The 16,063-nt window shown below is 36.5% G+C and overlaps 2 pseudogenes; one reads left to right on the top strand and one right to left on the bottom strand.

Moving 5' to 3' along the window:
• Positions 1-1,838: 1,838 nt before the first annotated feature.
• LOC114086893 (histone deacetylase 1 pseudogene) lies at positions 1,839-3,065 on the bottom strand (annotated as a pseudogene).
• Positions 3,066-13,035: 9,970 nt separating this feature from the next.
• Positions 13,036-13,130, top strand: LOC114086994 (U6 spliceosomal RNA; annotated as a pseudogene).
• Positions 13,131-16,063: the final 2,933 nt, after the last annotated feature.

Here is a 16,063-nt window from a genome sequence, read left to right as displayed (position 1 = left end):
GAGGGAGGGAATATATGGGAAATCTCTGTACCTTCCTCTTAGTTTTACTATGAACCTAATACTGCTCTAAAATATTTTTTTTATTTTAGAGCAGTTTTCAAAAACTGCTCTAATTTTTTTAATCAATAATAAAACCAGAATGGTAGGCAGAATCTAGTTTGAAATCATGCAAGAGTCAGGGCACAGAGTCTGTTAGAAGACTATTACAGTAGCCCATACTGGAGTCCAAAGTGGCTTGAGCTAGAGTAGCAGTAGCACCTTGAAAGAGTTAATTCTCTCGGTAATGGACTCAATATGAAGGATAAGACAAAGAGAGTAATAAAAGATGTTTAATGGAATTTGGGGTTGAGGACTAGGTGGCTGATTAGACTACTTACTGAGCTGTAGAAACATAGAAGAGTACAGGTTTTAGGTTTTAGGTTTTGTTTGCATGTAGTATTGTGGTAGAAAATCAGGTTTCTTGAACATGTTGAGTCTGCAATGTCTATTAGACATCTAGTGAAGATGTTGAGGAGATAAACATAAACTCTTAAGTTGTTATTTAAATTCTTAATCATTAGCGTTGCCATCTCTACATATTTCTGCTATCCAGATACTTTAAACTCAGGGGGGAAAAAGAGGAAAACTTGAGGAAAAGAGTCTCTGCACAATTAAATCAATAATCAAAACCATCCTAGCCCACTGGTCCAGATTAAATCAAATATAGAGTCAAACCAATCACTGAGTCATGAGTTCCTTTTCCCAGCAAAAAGGAAACAAATTCTCTATCTGGAAAGTTGAAATAGGGAGATCCTAGTCATATCCCTAATATCTTATCCATAAATACAAATCCCACCAGGAAAAGAGGCTATCTTATTTTGGATAAATTAAGTCAGTGGGAATACTCTTTTTGTGGATAAACATGTTCTGTATTCTCACTAGGATTTGAACACTAATTACAAGTTACAAAACCTGCAAATTGTGATTGTACTTATGCTAATATATAAAAATGATACACTCTTCTGGTTAGCTATTATATAAATATAAAACATTAGAATTTTGGAAGCAAATCTCAAAACACATTTTTTTTGTGTGAAAGTGTTACCCATGTATCATTCATTGAACATTTCATGTCAGTAGTATCTGATCTCCAAAAAGGTCAATTGTATGTGTGATTCACAGACACAGTCTGAGCCGAGTGCTCAATGTCTAACTTAAGGTAGAATATTCTCTTACTACTTATATCATCTTAGATATCAAAACTAAAGACGATAACAAAAATTAATGTGGTGGTAGCAGGTAAGATAGGTCTGTTTTATATCTGTGGTAGAAACATTCTTCCATGAGATTATATTTGAAATAAGCTTTCTTTTGGGGAGGGCAGGGATGGTGGTGGTGGTGGTGTTAACTATTTTCTTAGAAAGAATCTCACAGAAATGAAAATAGTTTCTTCAAAAGGAAACTAGACTACCAATCTCCACTGTGAATTGGGGGAAACCAGAGGGTGATGTGAGTTCTGGGCTTACTTGAGGCCAACGGGAAGGTATGAGAACAGAAGCAATCTAAAAGCTGCTGCTTTTACCTTAATGGCATGAAAAGAACTGGGGGTCCCTGAACAGTCAGCCACCCCTTCTAGAACACATAGTAAGTGCATCTTTCCAGATCTGTGAAGCAGGTCATTGGCATTCCCGGATTTTGCCTTTTGGCTGCATCCCTCCCACCCAAACCTAGATGTTCAAAACTAAGACTTAGGGAGGGATGGGTGAAGGCAGCTTCTGGAAGAGTTCCCCAGGATGGCTCCCTGGGATCAGGAACCTGGTTCCCAGCAAGGCCCTGGTACATTTATATTTAATATATTTTTATATAATTACACAGAGAAATAGAAAATACAAATCTGAGGGGTTGAAGGAGAAAGGTAGGGAACTTTGCAAGAAGCCTGGGCTGGAGAGGTCTGCTGGGGCCAACTGGACCTCCTCTTTAGCCTCTTTGGCTTCTGGATTCTCCTTGACTTTTTCCTGTTCTGTGATTTCTTTCTTCTATTCTGGGTCTTTGCCATTTTTATCCACTACTTTGACCTGGTGTTTTTGAAGTTGAAAGAGTTCTTGTGGCCACCCTCTCCCTCTTCGTCCTAGCTGGACAACTCTGCCTCAGAGGCCATTCATTTCCAGAGGAACAGATTGAGAGGCACTTGTCAGGGTCTTCATCATTCTCATCGCCAGTCTCCTCTGGGATGGTATTCTCAGGAATCACCTGCATTTGGATCCCAGTGCATGGGGCAGCATTCTTAGCTTCTCCAAAAGCAGCTCTTTGGTCTTTTCTGGGAACTCTTTAGTGTTCTGGTTAGTGTGTATTGGAAGGATTGATGTAAAGCTTGAAATCTGGCTCTAAATATTCAAGGTAGTCATTGTATGAAAGCTCATTAGGGATCTCTGTGTCCAGCACTGGGCAACGTTCTGAATGGTGTAATCTAGCATCAGCATAGGTAGGTTGAAGCTCTTGACAAATGTCCCACATAATGGTCATATGGAAGCAACCTAATTGATCCCCAGACAACAAGTCTTAGCTACATTGTAAGAAGACCACAGTAGACGGGAACATCCATTACTTTGGACATGAGCCACTTGAAAATGGTGTCAGAGAACTCATCATCAAGCCCATCTTCAAGTGGGTAGTTAACAGCATAATACTTTGCCAGTCCCAATGTCCCAGAGGTCCCCAGATTTTGGAAAATACTCTCTGTATTATGAGAGGACACAGTCATGATCCAGTCAGTGGTATAGAATGCTTCTTCCATGCCATAACTGTAGTGAATATCAATGTCAATACACAGAATACTCTGATGATATTTAAGCAGTTCCACAATGACCAAAACAACATCATTGACATAACAGAAACCAGATGCCCTGGACTTCTTTGCGTGGAACAGGCCCCCAAACCAATTCACAAACGTCCATCTGCTGCTTATTAAGTTTCACAGCACTTGCCTCAAAGCCCAAGTAGACAACTGACTGAACTCAAACAGGCCATCAATACTACACAGTCCTCACCAGTATTAAATCTCTGCATCTGCTTGCTTACTCAGACATGTTACCTGTGCAGAAAGAGCTATATATATATATATATATATATATATATATATATATATATATATATATATATAGTAGTACTTGTTCATCTCCTCAGCATTTACTTTGTAAGGGTACATTGTAATAGTAACAGACATTTCTCTTTGTGCCCTGAGTCTGCACCATCTTGTTTGTTCACCCTGTCTCGGCCATCAGTTGCTGTGCCTTCCCTCTTGAAATAATCTTTCAATGCTTAAAAAATATCCAAAATTTCCTTCCCCTCCACACTTCCATTTCATTGATAAGTTCCATAATTAGAACAAATATAATGTCTGGCAACCTAATTGCATTATTTTAAAATCCAGATTTAGAAAAGAAACAGGCAATTTTGGGCCACCTACAAGCATATAGTCAAAAATAATTACCTTAAATACAAGAAAATCAAGGTTAATTATAATCATAGAGTGTAAAAATAATGAATTCAAAAAATTTATTTCATTGTATCTCAGTCTGTTTTCTATTGCTATAACAGCATACCTAAGACTGGCTCATTTATGAAAGAAAGATCTATTTCGCACATGGTTCTGAAAGCTGGAAGTTCAAGAGTCCATGGTCACACCCGGCAAGGACTTCATGTGCATGAAAACATGGCAGAAATGTGGAAGGATAATCAGGTATGTGCAGAAGAGACAAAATACAAGGGCAGTTTTGATTTGTAAAACCCTCTCTCTTGGTAATTAATCCCCTCCCTCAAGAAATGCATTAGTCTCTCTCCAAGGTCCCAACTCCCAATACTGCCACAATGGCAATCAAATTTCAACATGACTCTCAGAGAGAACAAATCATATACAAACAATAACACACTGCCTTTAAATAAGCATTACATTCACATGATTTTCTTACAATAAAGAAGTGTGTGTGTGTGTGTGTGTGTGTGTGTGTGTGTGTGTGTGAGAGAGAGAGAGAGAGAGAGAGAGAGAGAGATCTTTTGGAAACATCTTCATATAAAGAAAGAATTTTTTTAAAAAATGGTATTTCCAGAATTCTGAATGAAAGAAATGCAATATTTCAGGTTGGAACTCAGTCTTCAAATATACCTATATGTATTCTGACAAGTTTCTATATGTATATTGTATGTATGTACATGTTTTGAATACCCATAAATGTAAAACTCGAGTCAAGGAGATACTGGGAGCTAAGGTGGTGGCGGGGGGGAGTGGGCCCCTGAACAGTTAACTCTTCATATCTGTGGGTTCCACATCCATGGATTCAACCAACTGGAGATCAATATATTTTTTAAAAAGTGAATTTGTACTGAACAAGTATGATTTTTTTATCATTATTCCCTAAATAATAGTTTAAAAACTACAGGCATTTACCGCATTATTAGAAATTATGTGTAATATATAGATGATTTAAAGTGTACGGGAGAATGGCCTGGGAGTACAGCCCAATGGAAAAGCATTTGCCTGGCAAGCATGAGATGCTGAGTTTGATCCTCAGCACCACCAAAACAATTTTTTTAAATAGTTCAAGTGTACAGAAAGATATTTATAGGTTATATGTAAACATTACACCATTTTATAGAAGAGATTTGAGCGTCTGAACACTTGGGTATCCTCAGGAGATCCTGGGGACAATGGTCTATGAATACTTCATGTGTTTCTCTTCTACAATGTTTTTGCTTTTTTTTTTTTGTATATCAGGCTATATCAGTTACACTTATGGTATAGGACTAACCTATAGAAACATTTTATATATAACAACAAATCCAAGCATTTAACTCTTGGCTTCTCCAAGAAATGAACTATATTAATATATTTCCCCAATGTTTTAGTCAGCTTTTTAGCTGCTGTAACCAAAAGGCCTGATGGGAACAATTTTAAAGAGGAAAGGTTTATCTTGCCACTCTCGTTTTCAGAGGTCTTAGCCCATAGATGGCTGACTCCATTCTTTGGGGCCCAAGGTGAGACAGGTAATCATGGTAGAAGTGTGTGGCAGATGAAATCAGCTAGTACATGACATCAGGAAGCAGAGAGAGAGAGAGCTCTGCCCAATGAGGACAAAATATATATTCCAAATCATGTCCCCAGGGACCCACCTCCTCCAGCTACATCATACCTTGCCTTCAGTTATCATCCAGTTAATCACATCAGGGGATTAATTTGCTGATTGGGTTAAGGCTCCGATAACCCAATCATCTCACCTCTAAACCTCTAGCATTGTCTCATACATGAGCTTTTGGGGGACATCTCATATATAAATCATAACACCTAATAACAAAATAAAATAAGTACCTGTCTAGATATAGTTAATTACTGCTCTAAGCTCCTTGAAAGGAAACTTTACAGATGGTTTCCAGTTTCTTTTCAAGTGTTTATGACACCAACTACTTATATTTGACAAATAATGCCCAAAATGTTTCTTTGTTTTATCAGGCATAAAATAAAGTCAAAAGTTATATTTCCCATTTTTATATTTATTCAACACTAGATGATAAATCAAAATATAATTCAAATGTATGATATTTAGCTGAAGCAAAATGATCATATGTAATATAAGACTAAAATGACAGAAATTTGTCTCATTTTCCTCACCTTTATTTGTTCAATCATTCATTTGGTAACTTACAGATATATTTATTGAGTTACAAATATATTAAGTAACTTAAAAATATATTTTCATCAAGAAGAAATCAAATTGTACTAAAGTATATGGAGTCAAAATCAATTTTGGATCTAAAGAATGTATTGAAAGCACATGCTATCATTTTCTCTGCCTACACCCCATTCCTATAGAGGGTAACAAATATAAAAGACATCAAAACAGAGTATGACTGATTTATGATTCAATGAAAGAACTGATAGCAACATTTGGAAACTAAAAGAGGAATGATGTGTAAGTTTTGTTCTAACATCAAATGTGTTGTTTTTCTACAACAAAAACTAACTCTAGGAAACCATCTGATTGTCTAACAAATCAATTCGGTTCTGACACTAATTATTGGAAGTTAGCACAGACCCCACAGGTGAAGTGCTCATTCCCATATGATTGTCCTTACTTCTGATATTAGCCACAAATGGAGTACCCAAGCTAGTCATGTCTGCCCAGCCAAATGCATGTTTGAGGATTCCCACAACAATTTCCTTGCACTTCAATGTGTTCATCCACCAAGAAACTCACCAAATCTTGTTCAGAAGTTTTTATGACACAATCTCTAGTTCTCCTCCCTTTCCTGGAGTTCAGGAGGTGGGGTTAGAAATTCCATCCCTCTAAACATGTGTTCAATGTTTCTGGTGACCAGTTCCAATCCTAAAACTATTTGTCAGGCCCCACCCTGAGTCAACTCATTAACATAAACTCAGATGTGGTGGAAAGAGGCTCATTACAAAAAAAAAAAGGCACTCCTATCAGAAAATCCCAAGGTCTCTAGTGGAGCTCTGTGCCAAGAACTGAAGGCAAAAAATATATTTAAAAAAAATTTTAAATTAATTTTTTTATTTATATATGACAGAGGAATGCATTATAATTCTTATTACACATATAGAGCACAATTTTTCATATCTCTAGTTGTATAGAAAATATATTCACATCAATTCGTGTCTTTATACATGTACTTTGGATAATAATGTCTATCACATTCCACCATCATTTCTAACTTCATACCCCCTCCCACCTCTCTGCCCTATGTAGAGTTTCTCTATTCCTCCTCTACCCCCCATCCCACTATGAATCAGTCTCCTTATATCAGAGAAAACATTTGGCATTTGGTTTTTTGGGATTGGCTAACTTCACTTAGCATTATCTTCTTCTCTTACTCTTCTCTATCTCTTCTCTAACTCCATCCGTTTACCTTCAAATGCCATGATTTTATTCTCTTTTATTGCTGAGTAATATTCCATTGTATATATATGCCACATTTTTTTTATCCATTCCTCTACTGAAGGGCATCTAGGTTGGCTCCACAGTTGAGCTATGGGTATAGAAGGAGTAGAGGGATAGCTGGGTCAAATGGTGGTTCCATTCTCAATTTTCCAAGGAATCTCCATACTGCTTTCCATATTGGCAGCACCAATTTGCAACCAATATGCAACAAAATGAAATTAAACCCCTATCTCTCACCATGCACAAAACTCAACTCAAAATGATGCAAGGACCTAGGAATAAAACCAGAGACCCTGTGTTTAACAGAAGAAAAAGTAGACCCTAATCTCCATCATGTGGGTTAAGGCTCTGATAACCCAATCATTTCACCTCTAAACCTCTAGCATTGTCTCATACATGAGCTTTTGGGGGACATCTCATATATAAATCATAACACCTAATAACAAAATAAAATAAGTACCTGTCTAGATATAGTTAACTACTGCTCTAAGCTCCAACTTCCTTAATAAAACTCCTTTGGTGCAAGAATTAAAATCAAGAATCAGTAAATTGGGATGGACTCAAAAAAAAGTTTCTTCTCAGCAAAAGAAACAATCTGTGAGGTGAATAGAGAGCCTACATCTTGGGAGCAAATTTTTATCCCTCACACATCAAAAAAAATGTATTTTTATTACAGTAGTACCCAAGATTTTTTTCCAAACTTCCAGAAAGAAACAATTAGAAGTTTTAAATTGTACTGCACCCCAACTAGCAAGAAGAAATGTCATGACAAGTGGTTCTGTCCCACCTAGGACATGTATCATCTTTGTGTTCAGTGTGTCCACTCTGTGTATACTACCTGTCCATTAGTCACTTAATAGCCTTCTCTGTTATCAGATTGACTGTTGGATTTCTCAATGCTTATGAATACCTTAGCACTATGTTACCATGCCCACATCATTCACCTCCCTACATCTCATCATGTAGGAATTGTATCATTTCTCATCATCCCAAGAAGGATGAGTATAGTATAATGATATATTTTGAGAAAAGGAGAGAAAAAGAGGCCATATTCACATAACTTTTATTTCTGCATATTGTTATAATTGTTTTATTTTATTATTAGTTAATGTTGTTCATTTTTTACTGTGCCTAATTTATAAATTAACTTTCATCACAGATATGTATGAATAGGAAAAAAACAGTGTTTTAAGTATAAAGGAATAATAGTTTCAGGGGGTCTTATACCCCTGTGGTTATAGGGTATATATAATAAATATAGTAAAGGCTAACATTTACCAAAAAAAAAAAAATCCTCATATAAATTTATAAGGAAGTATAAAGACACCCAAGGAATAATGAGGTAGAACAAGCATACAATTCACAAAGGAGGAAAAACAAATAATAAAAAACTTCAAATATACAGTGATTGGAAAAGCAAAACTACCCAACCCTAATTTTTGCTCTGTTTAATCTTGTAATGAGCCCACCCTGGTGAGAATGATGACTGATAACTGGAGTTGAGGTTAATGTTAGAAGAACAAAGAAAAGGAGAAAAGGAAAAAATTAAAAATCCACATTGCTGAGCATAAAGGTAAGGCAATTCCACAGTAAGAGAATAACTAAACAATACTGAATGTTTTAGAACAGTTTGTGTGTATGGTACTGCATAGTACTGGGGGTTGAAGCCAGGGTTGCTCTACCACTAAATCATATCCTCAACCCTTTTTATTTTTTATTTTGAGACAAGGTCTTACTAAGTCATCCAGGCTGACCTCAAACTTGCTATCTTCCTGCCTCAGCCTCCCAAGTAGCTGGGATTACAGGCATGAGCCACTGCACCCAGTGTAGAACACTTTAGAGCTTTAGAAATGATGTACATTAACAAAGGGTTTTTAGTAATTTGATAAATACTTACGATCTTAGGCAAAGAGAAAGGCAGGCCATAAAAAGAATATATATTATTCTTTCACTACTATGGAAAAAAATGCATAGAGGACCCACTGCAGGGGAAGCCATGGTGTTCAGAATAATTGCCCCTAAGAGAGCTTCACTCTCTCTCAATCTCTCTCTCTCTCTCTCTCTCTCTCTCTCTCTCTCTCTCGACAGTATTTTATTCTTTTCAAATACTCCTTAAAGAGAACATATTAAGTTAATAAGCCAGGAATGTTTAAAATTGGAGAATAAAGAAAATATGTCCAATGAATATTTCACTCAGCTCACTAAAAACTCAACTGAAAGCTAAACGTCTTAGCATTCCTTCACGTAGGCTGCAGAGATTTTTCATTACCCTGTAATAGTGGAACATGGGTTTAATGTTTCTGATGCATGCCTTTTTATTTTGCTGTCCTGTTGATACATTTTACTGAAGTCACATTTACAGAGGCCCTTGAACAAGACATCGAAGCAGACTTCACACTACTGTCTGCTGTTCTACTCTCATCCATCCTATTCTCACCCCCTCTCAATTTAATATGCTGAAATATGAGAAAATTCAAGTGCCAGCTTTGCTCAGATGATGGAAGATCTTGACAGCAACTCCATCCCCTTGTAAAAACTCTCAGTCAGCATGGAACCTACTTAGTATAATAAACACCACAGCATGAACTATTTTTGCAGGTGAGTTGTCCTTGTGGGCAGCCCACCCATAAATTAGGAGGACAGGCTAGAGAAGAAGAGTGGCTTCAACAAGAAGAGGGGGAAATGAAGGTTAGCCTCTAACCCCCCACTGATGGAGGGTCAGAGGCCTGTTGAGACTGACAATTCATTATAATTTATTAGTGAGAGCATTTTTCCTCAAACCAGCAGGAGCCTTAGAACCTGACACATTACTTTTAAAAATTCAGTAGAAACTGAAAAGATTTTCAAAGTACATGAAATATATGGAGGACCAGAAAGGGAGGTAAGTTTTATGGCCTGTCAACAAAATTTAGATTTTCTTGCAAGCAAAAGGACTTTCCAAATGTTATTGGAATCACAGTGGATGAATAGTGACATTATAAACTACTAGAGGTTCTCCTTTAACTTATGGCTGGTATTCAGAGTTTCTAGCATTATTTATAAAATAGTCAACAAGATTAATAGTTTGTATCATTATTAATGCAGATGGGTCCTAATCCTGTTTCAATTCTCAATGTGAACTAATATTACCTATTTGATTTTAATATTTCAGCTAGGCATCAAGTCTTCAAAAATATCATTTTAAAAAGTATATCCCACTTAATACCAAATCTGGATGGCATTCTGCAGAAAGTAACAAAATTGAAAAGATTTTCTGGTCAAATAAGTTTGGAAAAGTGCTGATATCCCTTAGATTCTCAATATCCACTGCCATTTTAAAGGCTTTGAAAAATCTGGAAGAAAACAATTTAACTTTTTAAATCACAACTTTTGAATGTTTTTATACAAGGAGTCTTTTAACATTATGCCCAGAAACATTCAAAACAATCTGCCCTGGAATAATATGCCTGCCTATCAGAATTACAATAAAGAAAAATAATTCTAAACCATGAAAATTGTCCAAACATCAGGTGCTGATATGTATACAACCAGAGATATGAAAAATTGTGCTCTATATGTGTAATAAGAATTGTAATGCATTCTGCTGTCATATATAAATTTAAAAAAAAAGAAAAGAAAAGAAAACTGGTGCACTATTATGTGTTTGCATTTATTTCCTTTCCAAAGATTCTGTAGTCTTAGTGCCTTCAAATATGATGAGGACCTCAAGGGGAGGGTGGAGGAGGACTGTTTCACCCATAGCCCTCCCTTCCTACAACACCAGTCTCTTCTTTCCTTCCATGGTGTCTTGTGATGTAAGAGGGTATTCTAGCCTAACCCAGCAGATGCCATGATACACATCATGTTTCCTTGCATAGGGAGTACTTGGTATATAATCAGTGAGGTCAGCTACCAAGTCCTTGTTTCTAGACTTCCTACAAAACGTACACTCCAATAAAAACATAATAACATTTAATATCAGAAAAGAAAATTTCTTACATTTATTTTAGTTATACTGGCTGATTTCAACCTGATTCATACTACATTATATTGAGCTTACCTCAGGGCCAACATAGGCTTCCTTGATCTTTCTGAATTAAAATGGAAATATAGTTACAGTGACATAGGACAGAAGCAGGAATTATATGAGAATGAGCGTTATCCATAATATAAGAAAATCAATTTGTGAATCAAGTCCACTTTCAATGTATTTTAATAAAATATTTTAACATGTGGGTATAGTACACTAAGATTTTATAGTATTAATAATCATGTAACTGTATAAAGGAAATAGAGGAAAACAAAAGTGTTGAACCGTACATTACTATTCTAATTATAAAAGCTGGCTAGAAAGTTATGTAGTTTTCTATAGTTTGCTGCATGTCATCCTAAATTTAGTACATAATTACAATGCCTAAAATGTTCACCTCCTTGAAGTCCTTAATAGATACAAGGACTTCCTCTTTATTAAAATGTACATGCTAAACCATGTGTAATAAAGTAAAGGGAAATATTATTAGAACTTGTTCTAAAATACAATACATTTTTTCTGATGACAAAGGAAGAACACACTATACTTCTGAATCAGCAAACCATTTGACAAGGTCACTCAGTGAGGAAGACCCGCTGAAGGGCCCAAAGAAGACAGTCAGGTGTTTCCATTTTACACAAAGGAGAAGCAATTTGCATGGTCACTCCTACTCTACTGTCCATCCACAACTGACTGAGTGGTCACAAGTGTGACCAGACTGGGAAATGGGAACCTCAAACAGGACAAATGTTAACCATGGATGAACAGGGAAAAGTGATGAAGACTCTGTCATCGGAGTAATTACTAATAAAAGGGGAGGACAGATCTGAGAAGGTAAAAAGAAAAGGAGAAAACAAAGTAAGAGAACTGGCAAAGCACAGGACTGGCTTGAACCTGCCCAAGCTCAAACCCTGACCTAGCTTTGTACCAGTTGTATGGACACGCGCAAGTCACCTAACATTTAATCAATCAAAGCGCTGAAACGAAGTATCTGATAGGATTACAGTAGAGGCCCTTCATATAAACAAATGAGAGCTTGGTGCATGATTAGTATTAATAATTATTCCTCATTTTTAAGAGAACACATTCTTTCTTTATTCAGACTCTGCTATTTGCCTACAAAGGATAAAACAAGAACCAACAAAGGAGGTTACAGCTAGGTGTGGTCTCTCACTCCTGTAATTCCAATGACTTGAAAGACTGTGGCAAGAGGATAACAAGTTTGAGGCCAGCTTCAGCAACTTAATGAGACCCTGTCTCAAAATGGAAAAATAAAAAGGCTAGGATATATCTCAGTTACAAAGCACCCCTTGGTTCTGTCCCCAATACCACACACACACACACACACACACACACACACACGGAGGTTACAAAGAGACAAAAGTAAATTCAGAAGAAGGCAGAAATCAGTAAACTTCACAAGCAAATTTGTGAATTAAGAAGGAATTGGACTGGGGTTGTGGCTCAGTGGTAGAGCACTTGCCTAGCACATTTGAGGCGCTGGGTTCGAATCTCAGCACCACATATAAATAAATAATAAAGAAAGAAAGAAAGGTCCTCAACAACTAAAAAATATATTAAAAAAAAAAGAAGGAAGATGAGTCTTCTCTGTTTCCAGCCTTAATTTGTATTGTCTACCTATGGAATGCAATGTTTTCTCAAGCAGTGTGATGGGATTCAGCAGAGAGGGGACACTGATGCTAACAGTAAGTAGTGGTAGCCTCATACTGTGATCTACTGTAAGATTTTGACTAATCAACATTTGAACATACTTATGTCCCAAAATATTCCTAATAGGCACATACAGATTCCTCATAAAGGAGGGAAAACACAAAGGATGTATTATTGGTGTGAAGTTTTGATCTAACTGTGCTAACAAATGCAAGGCAGGCATTCACATCAGGACTCAAACGAGATAGAAATGTGTTTCTTTTCAACCCATCAGTCCAAGAGTAAGCATCCAGAGCTGGTTTTCTTGCTCCTTCTCACCTATTGCACTAACATCCACAACATACCTTCCATCTCACTGCCTAATTTGGTCCAAGCTTCTGTGCAACTTTGAAATAAGAGTTTCAAGAGTTCAAGCTCTTGTGCTCACTTCAGAAGAAGATATATTAAAATTGGAATGATACAGATTATCATGGCCCCTGAGCAAGGATGACTTGCAAACTCATGAAGTATTTCATATTTTTAATAAATTCTGGTGTTCTATGGCATAGAAAATGACTGTAGATAATAATATACTATATATTTCAAAAAGCTGGAAGAAAGTCTTTTAATGTTTTTTCCCACAAAGAAATGATAAATGCCTAAGGAGATACATATGCGTAGCCTGTTGGAACAGTATACAACATACACATGTGTAAAACATTGTGTTGGACCTCACAGATACACAATTTTTATAAGTGAATTAAAAAAAAGAGTGCAAGTTCTATTAATAATGTCAAAATGTTAGTGATTCTTCAGAGACAGGATCTTAAAAGGCCATCATACTGTGTCCTTTCTGTTTTTGAGGATTCAGAGGTAGAAGCAGGATGACTAAAATCATCCTGAAAAGGAAAAAATCAATTTCAGAAGAGGATGAACGATTAGTGCATGAAACAGTGTTTTGGGTCAGGGTTGGAACCTGAGACTCAGAATCCCTCTGTAATCAGGGGAATCCTCTCAAAGCCCCAAAGCTGCTAGGACTCTCTCATCAGCATCATTGTGGCAACACCTACCACCCAAGATCTGAGTTTGGAGAAGCATCAGCCTTCACCAAAAGACTCTAATGAATAAAACTATCTCTGGGCAGCTGTAACCAGCTGCACACTCAACATAAAATAAGACATGTGGCAGCTGGGAAGACTGAGTAGTCAAAATAATGCATTTGGCTTTCATTGCAAGAGGTACCTCTCCATCAAGAGGGATTATGCAATAGGGGCCCATATCATCCCAGAGCCAAGGCAAAGCCTAATATGGAAGTGCTATTGGTCTATAAAGTAGAGTATAGGTTTCCCAGGTTCTTCTCAGAACACCCAGGGTGTCATATAAATGAGATTCTGCAGTAATCTGTATTGACTGTCCTTAAAATCTCAGCTCGAAGTGTTACACACATTCTGGCAAAGGGCGCAAAGGGAAGCAGGTGTGTTCTCAGTTCAAAAGCAGGCCAGTGGCCTGGATGGTTATTACTCAAGATTAAGCTTAAGTATGTTACCTCTTTTTATTCTGACACGCTTAAATATTTACTATCCTATATTGTTTTGACCAGACTATATTGGCCATGTCCAGCCCATATTAATCAATCCCCAGATAAATAACAAAGGAATGCTTTCAAGTTGGTTTAATATCTAGTGTAGCTTAAATCCATTTCTGAGAACTAAATCATTAATTTCACGAGACTGTGCTGGATATACACAGGGGCAGATTTCTGATGCAATGCATGTTTGTCATAATTTTACAGATATGAAATGGCAGACTGTCACCAGTGTATGAACAGAATGATTTCATTTCATCTTAGTCCAAGTTTTACTAGCATTAGTCAATATGATTTGTATCTTTTCTTATTCCCTGAAAAAAGACAGAAAAAAAATTAAGCATTTAACTGTTCCTTATAGAAAAATTATATTAGAAAAATTAAAGTCATTTTTCATTGAGACTAGACAGCCATAAAAATTTGCCCTAATATCTTTTAGGGGAAGGAGATTGAGAATTTCTTAATTACTATACAGTTCAAGAGAAGAAATACATAAAATTTCAGATAATTTTTGAGCATATTTCTTACAAGGAAGGGTTTATTTACATATATAATGAGATCCCTAGACACTAGCTTTGCTAAAATAAATTCACTAACAGCAACCTAAAAGCAAAATCTCTTCTACGGTTGGAACAGAGCTGCTGCTCACCTCTCAGAAACCCTAGCTACCCCTACTGACAACTAACATTCCCAAGTGGTGCTTCTCAATCTTGCCTCTAGTCAGTATTTTATTCCCCAAGGCCCCAAAACATTTTCTTCCAGATTAAAAGAAAAACATTAGGGTAGCTAATAATGGAGACTGAAAATACAATATTGAAAATATAGTTTAAAATACAAAATCAGCATGTAATGTTTAAAATATTTGAAATATTGTGTCAGTGTCTTCTAAGAAGTCACACGGTTGCATTTAGGAACTGAGTTTGCAAGTGTACTCCAGGGTGAAGCTGGTGACCCTGATTTGTACAGCTGTCATATTTAGGCAGATCTGTCATAATGTATCCTAAGGAATACAAGGCCATTGGCAGCCACAGGGCACCTGTTACAGAAGCATAGAAACAAGGTGTAATGCGGGTAAGTGTAGAAAACTTACTCTCTTTGGATCATTAAAAATTAAATGTGAAAGTAAACCTTTTTTTCAAACTTTTAGGGAGAAAATATGTTTTCATCCTGGAGGATACAATAAAAGACTGCTCAAGTCCCCAAATGTGCAAGCCATAAAGAAAAGGATTGATAAATTTGTCCAAGTAAAAATTAACAACTTTTCATCAAAAGGTACCATACATGGAGTGCAAAATAGAAAACAAGGTACAAGCCAGAGAAAGCTTTGCAACACATACAAGCAAGCAAAAGAGAGAAAGATATATTCCAAAACTGTTTTTTTAAACCACACAATTCAGTAAGAAATGGAAAACCCAATACGAAATGAGAGCACACATTATGAACAGGCATTTTACAAGTGAGAAAATCTAAATGACCAATAAAAATATAAAATATCTTAACAATGAAAAACTTCATTAGTAATTAAAGTCACAATAAGAGACTCTTTTTCCAGTGCTGGGGACTGAATTCAGGGCCTCATTCATGTGAAACAAGTGCTGTACCACGAAGCCACAATTCCCAGCCCTAGGATATCATTTTGCTCCTACAAGTTTGAAAACATTGTAAAAGAATGAATTTTCTGGAGCAAAAGTGACTTTCATTCACTGCTGGTGGGAGATAAAACAAGTGAGACCACTTTGAGAACAATTTGGCATTATCTCAGAAAGTCAAACTTTAAATTGCTGCCTAAAGTCACACCATCAAAATTCACACCAAGCAGGAAGATGTGCGGTGTGAACCAATCTTTGTAATTGAGAAGATCCTTACATGTGTTTTAATTTATTAATCAGA

This window comes from Marmota flaviventris, chromosome 6, assembly GCF_047511675.1.
Source record: "Marmota flaviventris isolate mMarFla1 chromosome 6, mMarFla1.hap1, whole genome shotgun sequence".
In the NCBI taxonomy this organism is placed as follows: domain Eukaryota; kingdom Metazoa; phylum Chordata; class Mammalia; order Rodentia; family Sciuridae; genus Marmota; species Marmota flaviventris.
The sequence above is the reverse complement of the archived record's forward strand: the minus strand, read 5'-3'. Positions and strand labels throughout refer to the sequence as shown.